This window comes from Protopterus annectens, chromosome 16.part0 (assembly GCF_019279795.1).
Source record: "Protopterus annectens isolate FY-2018-M chromosome 16.part0, PAN1.0, whole genome shotgun sequence".
Lineage (NCBI taxonomy): Eukaryota > Metazoa > Chordata > Ceratodontiformes > Protopteridae > Protopterus > Protopterus annectens.
In genome coordinates this window covers 300,335,972-300,344,679 of record NC_056750.1, presented here as the reverse complement: position 1 = coordinate 300,344,679, position 8,708 = coordinate 300,335,972, and the positions used below count along the sequence as shown (strand labels likewise).

The 8,708-nt window shown below is 37.2% G+C and overlaps 1 long non-coding RNA gene across 1 annotated transcript in view; it reads left to right on the top strand.

Annotated features, from left to right (window-relative positions):
* LOC122790692 overlaps nucleotides 1-8,708 on the top strand; it is a 260,261-nt gene that overhangs the window by 1,649 nt on the left and 249,904 nt on the right. The window lies entirely within an intron of this gene.

Below are 8,708 nucleotides of genomic sequence, written 5' to 3'. Positions count from 1 at the left end.
TGTTTTAAAAGATGCTACCATTATAGACGTGTAGGGTTCTTTAAATTATTTGAACGTTTTTGTGAAATATTCCTTGAGTGTGCTATGTACTAATGACATTATATTATGTTAAGACTGTCTTTATATCAGTATTGGTACACACCTTGGATAATAATGCCACCCTTCTGCTTGTTATAATGAGGGCTTCACATCTGTGTACAGCATCCCAAGCGGAATCTGTTTCTGAAGAGAATAAATAACAACATCTCACTGTCTGAAGGGAAAGAACCTTGTTAAAAATGCCAGTATTCTCTCCTTTTGTGTGCCTTTTTCAGTTTCTTGCTTACTTGAACTGCATTTGAAACGATGATTTCTAGGCCAGTTTCCTTTTTATCAGTAGTGCATCAATTTCATTCTGCGTGTTTCCGCTGGGTTTTGTTTTAGGATTGTGTTACTCTGAAATGTTATTTTTGACTGAATTTTAAACTGATAGATTTAATACTTGTTCCAGTCTTGTCAAGATCGGCTTTGCACTCCAGTATGCATGCTTCCTATATTACACCTGAAATTGGTCAGCTGTCTTCAGTGCAGCAAGCATATTAAAATAACGTATATATTATTTGGTTTCCATAGGTTCATAGGTAAATATTTGGCTATTAGTCTGCCGACCGTTGCAAGCCTAGCCAATAACAACAGTTCAGAATCAAACCCCATACTTTGAATTTGTGAGGCAAATACCTTAACTGTTATATCAGCGCTTCCTTATTCAGGAATTGCTTAGGCCGAATAGAAAAATGGGCAGGGATGGTGGTTAGGAGGCAAAATATCTGTTTTCTCTCCAGGGTAGAGGGGTGGGAGTCTAGTTGCAGGTCTAGGCCTTTTCTTCTGCTTTATGTTGAATATTATTCATTATTATGTCTTTGTTAGCTGGGTTGTTCACCTGTGTTGTTGCCCATTTTCAGTGGGGGCATGCAGAGTAATTGCAACAATTTGAGATACAAGTCGAGGTAAAACAAAGCAACTGTGTATATGCTGACAAAAAACATACAACAAAAATGTTAACATCCCCTGCACTAATGCAAATGTGAGTAAACATAGTAATTTTTTGAATGCTCAAATTCTAGGGTAACTGAGTAATTCCTTGTCCCATTGTTTTGCATGTCTATACCTCCTTCATATTCTTTTTTGTTATTTATTGCTTTCCACTTTCTGTTTACCCCATCTGTTTCTAAGTGAAATAATCATTTGTTTTTGGTTTTATGTTTCTGCTATGCTGTGCTGAATTTGTCCTTGCATCTGTATTTGTTTCCAATTTCATCTTTTTGCAGATTAATTTTATCAATTTTAGGGGATTGGTCTAACTTTGTTAGTGTTTATCAAATTTGTTTTTCTGGACCGTCACTGAAAATGGGCTGTACCCTGTTAGAGTTCCTTACTTATCAAACACAGTAAATATTTAAGAATGATGCATGTAATGGAGGCAGTGTCACAGAGCTAGGCTACAGAAAGTGAATATAGTGTGGTTATAGTGGATGGCATGGAGGGATCAAATTAGAAGGGACAGCAATACACAGAAATTTGGGTGCATGTTGCTTCATACAGCACAATAACACTAAGCTGTACCTAATAGATAAACCAACAAATAAACCAGTAAAATATTTACTATACAAAGTTGACAGAGAAAAAAGAAACACAAAAGGTTTTGTGGTGAGGGGCACCCTACATACCCCTGCTCCTCTGAAATTGTCAAATTTGAGGACATTCAGTCTTGGAAACTTTGTAGTTTTGTGCTTGTGTCTCCCATTTTTTGTGAAAAGTAATCACATTTGCTTTCTCCTGCCCACGGATACCTCTCAGTCCATATAGTGTGCTTAATAGAATAGTAAGTTTTTTTCCCCATCCATTCTTATTTTATTCATGGGTAAATCTCAAAAGATCTCATTTTAGAAGTTCAACAGGACACCTTTTAATAAGATTACTGGAATAAATACTGCTTTCCAACATGTTTTTTTTTTTTCTTGCATTTAGGCAACATTAATTTATTAATACACAGCAAAGTAATATCTCTATAATTTTTCCATTATTACCTATTCTCCAGCCATGTGCAGTATGTTTCAGTATGCTTCATTGTTTCCCATCTTTTCCCTGCTCCTGACATCTGTTTTAAATGCAACAGTTCTTTGTCATCCCTTTGTAATGTTGTTTTGTCCTTTTTAAACTTTCTGAATTATTAAAGAAACCATAGTATTCTGTTGTTGACGATTTGTTATGATGGTCAATGGTAAATTTCATTTTTCTCCATCGTTATACCTTCTCTTACATTTATTGCAGTATTATCAGTTTGCTATGTTGTGATTCTGTGTTTATATTTCCCAGGAATCATATTTTTGTTAAGCTGATTTTTCTACCCAGACTACTGCATATTGTTAAATCTACAGTTCCCATTTAGGAGAAGTAGGAAGTATATCTGAGAAAACTAGTTTCCTTTGTACCATTAAACTTGACATTTGTTTCAAGTTTCTGCTGAAAGTTTAAGCTGCAGAGATGTTCAGGACTTTTCTGTTTTGGATGTGTTGCACACTTCCAACAACCTGTGGGGCGGTTGTGTTTATTTGGTTCCATAATGTTTCCTAAGGGAATGTAGAATATTCACCAATTTTTGTAGCTGGTAACTAGTGGACAGTGTGCTTTTTGTGGCTGTGAAGAGAGTGACACTTAAATACACAAACTCCTCTTCACTAGCTGTGTTATAGCTGTTGGAAACATCTGTAACCTAGCAGTGCAAAGCATCCTTAGTTTAAATGGTAATTCTGCATGGGATTTAAAGTAATCATCGAGATGATGTGAACTGTGATTATTAGGAAAAACAGCTGTCATTGAGGACCTGTCTTTCAATGGGTATATATTAGTTTTACGTTTTTTATATATCTCTCTCTATATATATATATATATATATATATATATATATATATATATGTATATATATTAAATGTGTTAATTGTATGTGTCATTAGTAAAGCTGCACATTTTTGTGAAAAATCTTGTATAAAATAAGAAAAGTAAGTAAGACTATGTTGTCACAAGCAAATTGTACTCAGGAGTTCATTTTTTGCTATTAGGATTGCCTTTCTCTGGGTTAAAAGCTCCAGTACTTGAAAGACATTATTACTAGGGCACATTCTTCCTTTAGCTTTAAACTAGGATTGGTTGGACACTTGTTATCCAGTTGTTGTAATGCAGTCATCAATAAAACATACCCTCGTGTAACAGAACACTTGCCATTTCTGAGATAAATTTGCTGTAATCACTATATATAGTGAGTGGTTTGTGTTATTCTATGATATTATAGTGTTGGTCATAAAATAGTAATCTATGAAACCGTATTACTGTATTTACTGATCCATTAGGGTATTTGTTTTTGGTAGCTGATAACTAGTACATTTATTTGCAGGTAAATGTTGTTGGTCTTAAATAAAATAGCTTGACCTTCCTGCAAAATGCTGACAGGTAAAACAGGTTTCCACCAGTAGGTCATCACTGGTAAAATTCATGGCCTTCACAGACTAAAATGGCCCAATGATTGTATATGCCATCATTATGAATTGCGTAACTCCAAAAGAACCCTTAAATTAATTTCTTGGTTCCAAATTAGTTTGTCCAATAAAGATTTAAAACGCTGTGTTGAAGATGATAAGTTTTAACTACTGGATTATATATGGATTCTGCAACATTCCTTTAAAATTTGTTTTTCAAAGCCATAAAGTAGGAATAAGACCTACTGTTAGCTTCCTTTATCTGAAACAGTACAGATTCTCAATCATAAACCTAAATGGATATGAGACGAAAAGAAACCCTGCGACCTCTTAGTGAAAAATTGCTTTGAACCCTCACTAATTTCTTGATCCTTGCATTAGATAAAGGAGGCAAAACAGAGACACTGTATTATGAGTGACATCTGTTGCAGTTTCTATAGACTGGTAATGAAATAGCAGAGCTTCTGGGAGTGGAGAAAAGAAAAAAAACATTGATCCAGCTAATCCATTTGTCTTTGTAACAGTCACCATGGTGTGTTTGTCTAGCTAGAGTGGGCATTACAGAGGAAATACTGGACTTGCAAAGAAAGTGTGGTATTAGTACCTTCGGTAAATTTGGCAACATTTTACAGAATAGGTGGCACCTCATGCTAGACTGATATGATCATCCTAGATCTCTACACCTTCATAGACAACTCTGTATCCTTTGACCATCAAGTAGCAGCAATAATCAGTAAATCGTTCTGTCTAGCTCAATTAATAACTAAAGGTATCTCATCCAGGTTAAGAAGAATTATTTCTCTGTACTCTGCCCTAAGACCAATTATAGAACATAATGTTCATTTTAATATGTATCTGCCCAAACACATTATGCAGCAAAGAATGAGTTCTATGTTACCTGATTAAAATGATCATCAGACTAAAATGCCTCAGTTACCAATGAAAGCGTGAAGCTTTATCCCTCTATTCTAACTCTTATAGGCTCCTGTTTTGTAGTTCATACCTTGCACTGTGTGCTGTTAAGGACCCCACCCTCCTTTGTATCCTACACCCTCAGAAAACAATATGCCAATGCCTTCCATTCTATGGGAAGGAATTTGTTAGAGAGTTTTTGCAAAAGTGAATGCCAAAGCTGGAAGGGTGCTGCAGCTTGTCAGCTTACCTCTCTTCCTTGGGGGGGGGGTACATATCCAGGTGCTCGTTCCTTAAAGGCATCCTGCTGGAGACAGGAGAAGCAGCCTATACAACAGAGTACAAAATAGCATGAGATTGCAGTGAGAGGGCAATGTTTGACTCATTCGATAGAGAGAAAGTTGCAAGATGAAAGTGAACAATTGAAAGGTATACAGGAAAAGGAGCAGAACTGAAGTGGGGTATATGAAAGAAGTGAAGGTTAAAACAAAAAAAATTGAGTAGAAGGAAGGTATAAATAAATAAAGGAAGTACTTGGTTGGTTCTTACACTTTGCTCCTCTTCACCAGTTGTATCATCCTCAGCTTTACTAGTTTTTTCATGCAGGAGTCTTGTAATAATGCACTGCACAAGTGGCTGGCACAGCGTTAAGTTTGAGCCACACCAGTGGCCACTGGTGTGTCATGCCACACGTACGATGTTACTGGAAAGCAAGGTGCATGAATTTGACTTTTAGGTAAGAAGTCACTTTTCAGTATGGGCCTCAGTCTGCTGACGTCTTTTCACTAATATTTGTGTTGTACTATTGTACTTCAGATCATTCCTGTATTTCACAGGCAGCTATTTAAATGACATTATCCGTCTCCCAAGTTGATTTTTTTCACTCACGTAATTGGCCTGATGGCTTGCCTACATTCCCACATTCAGTCCATTATTTCCACCTAGTGAGGGGCAAGAGCCAGCCGATTTATTCTCCAGCTAGAGCAATAACATTGTTGGCTCATTTGTTTCCCTTAGGGATAAAGGCAGGAGTTCAGCAGCAGTTTGTCTATTGGGTAGGTTCTTCTCACTGCTTCAGCCAAATCCACTCCCATGGTGGCTGGGGCTTTGCTTCATGTTGAAAGTGTATGTGTTGCTACCATGCCTGACTGGTATTTCTTGGCCATTGCAGTACAATGCAGAGTCTCACAACTCCGTCCTCAACTGTCTTTGGGTCAACAGTGCATTGACTCTGACCACCTGCCTTCCCCCAGGATAAGCAGGCCAGCATTAGCTAGTCACTGCCATCCTGCCTACCCAGGCATTCCAGCACCCAATCCCCTAGTCAGACTCAGACGATCTGAGGAGCACTCGGCTATTTATCTCTCTGTGCCACAGACCTGGGCCAGAGCATGTTGATATTTTGTGATGGATCAGTTTTCATGGCATAAATGTTTCTTTTGCATACTTTTGAGGCCAAAGTAATGGTGACATTAGAATCACAGAAGCATTTTGAAATATCATTCGCTGGATTCTTATTGTGGGTATAGCAGTTTGTCCTTTGTCATGACACATTTGCAAAGTAGTTGCTTCTTTTTCTGTGTTCTTTGTAATTCTGATGACTGTTTTGTACTTTTTCATTCAAAGTCAGAGTCAAAGAAAACTTTATTGTCATTCAGCACTACACATCAGTGGAGCTGAATGAAATTACAATACTTTGTTCTCAATGCAGGAAACAGTTGCACATAAAGACGGAGAAAAAGTAATAAAATATCACAGTAGAAATGTAATAAGTAGCAATTAGTAAGTAAAGTAGGGCAGCAGTAACCCACACCCATCCCAGAACAGGAGACAAAGACAAGGAACAATACGAGGGTAATATTGTCAAAGTAAAATTTAAACAATAGCGGCACATCTATGATTAGACTGAATTATTGTGCAGTTTGTATATTGCACATTACAGTCCTTCAGTGTGGTAGGTGACATATCTTAATATAGCACTTGGTGCCACTTGATAGGCTAGTTATGTAACAGAAGTGGTTGAGTGTTTTGACAGACTCATGGTTCATTTTTTCCAAGAGTTCAACAGTCTAATGGAGAGCGGAAAGAAACTGTTATTTAGTCTGGTGGTCTTACAATGCAGGCTTCTGTATCTCTTGCCTGAGGAAAGTGTGCAGACCATTGGCAGGATGCGTTGGATTGCTGGAAATCTTTTTGGCCCTGTCGATACAATGGCATTTATGTAGATCTTCCAAATGTGTAAGGGAGGTGCCAGTGATTCTTTCTGCCGACCTTACAACTCTCTTGAGAGCCTTGCAATCCTGATTGTTACAGTTCCCATACCGGACTGTAATGCTGTTGGTCAGGACACTTTCAATGGTGCCCCTATAAAAGGTCTAAAGTGTGGAGCTTGGTAATGTTGCCTTCCTAAGTTTCCTTAGAAAGTGCAAGCGTTGCTGAGCTTTTTTGACTGTGACAGATACATGGACTGACCAGGATAAGTTCTCCGTGATATGAACACCCAATAATTCTGTACTCTTGACCCTTTCCACTGTCATCCCTTTCATTGCTAGAGGTTTGTGTGGTACTTGAGATCTTCTGAAATCAACAGTCAACTCCTTTGCCCTGCTGACATTCAGTGCTAGATTGTTGTTGTCACACCAGGCCAGTAGTTGATCAGTCTCATTCCTGTAGGCCTCCTCCTCTCCGTCTTTGACCAGGCCTATAACAGTGAATGTGACGTGTTGTTAATGTCTTCATGTAACCAGTTCCATTACATAATGAAGCTGAGCTCTTAATGCAGGTGTTACAGTGAAAGGTGATCTTTTGTACCATAGGATTTTGTTTTGTTTCCTTTTTTGTTTTCTTGCTGAATTAATTTCTGTCTAAATAACTGGAAATTCGACTTGCATAAGTTATAGTATACAATTTGTATGCTGCTGGCAGACAATCCGCTAGTCAGAGTGCTTTGAATAACTCGCTGGTTGTGTTTTTTTAATTAGTATAATTTTCCTTGATGTTAATCAGTTTGGTTTCAAACTATTTTAAGTCTTAGTTAAGTAGGAATGCTTGCTGTTGTAGTTTAGCGGGATGAGGGAAATTGGACTACTGAAAATTCAGCTGGAGGACAAAGGTTGCAGAACGGGCTTTCTGCAAGATGAAGTGACCACAGAGTTGATCATAGTAAGTGTCCTTAATGGATATTATCTCCTGAGCTGAAGGAAGTGCCCCTGCAGAAAAACAATCTTTTGTTAAACTTTACCAAATGGGCAGGTGACCAAAATTTAGTGTACAGCTTGTCCATTTGGAGAATTTGATTTCTGTCAGGTTTTCGAGCCCTTTTCAAGTCATGGCTCAGAAGCATGCTAATTCATTTAAACTGAAATCTAATATAACTGGAAATGGGAGTTCATTTGGGATCTTTTTTAATTTTGTTTCAGACTTCTTTACAAAGGGTAGCAAAGGGTACCATTTTTAAGAAAGAGTAAAGTGTATTTTAAGATACATTTAATGAAAGCCAAAAGCAGAACATACTGGAGCAGATACTATTTTATAAATCTTTTGAAACAGTATCTTGCTTACGATTTGAAATATATCCATTCCAAGATTCTAAACCTGTGTGTCATTGCAGTGCATGGACTGTAGTATTCTGCCGTATCAATAGAAACAAATAACTTAAAATCCATAAAAGTGCTTAAAATTAGCTGACTATATGTGTGTGTGTGTGTGTGTGTGTGTGTGTGTGTATATATATATATATATATATACACACACACACACACACACAGATAGATAGATATATATGTGTGCGTGTGTGTGTGTGTGTGTAGATATATATATATATATATATATATATATATATATATATATATATATATATATATATATATATACATACACACAGATATATGTATGTGTATATATATATATATATATATATATATGTGTGTGTGTGTGTGTATATATATATTTAAATATATATATATATACATACACACACACACACACACAACCATGTCACTATAGAATTGTAGTGAAGAAAAGTATAGAACAAAGAATTCAACAATATCCCGTGAGGTATCATCCATTAAAACTGAAATGAATAACCTGACTCCATAGCTCAGGGAATGGATATCTGACTTGGTCACAGACGGATGACCAACAGACCAATGATCCCAGCACTGGAGGTGCCAGAGAGGGGGTGGGAATTCAAAAGAGGTGTTCACCTTTATCAGGGGGAAGTTGTGTGCACCCAAACACATTCTGGGCATTGCTGACTTCCTGGAAGAGGTCAGGAAGTTCGCC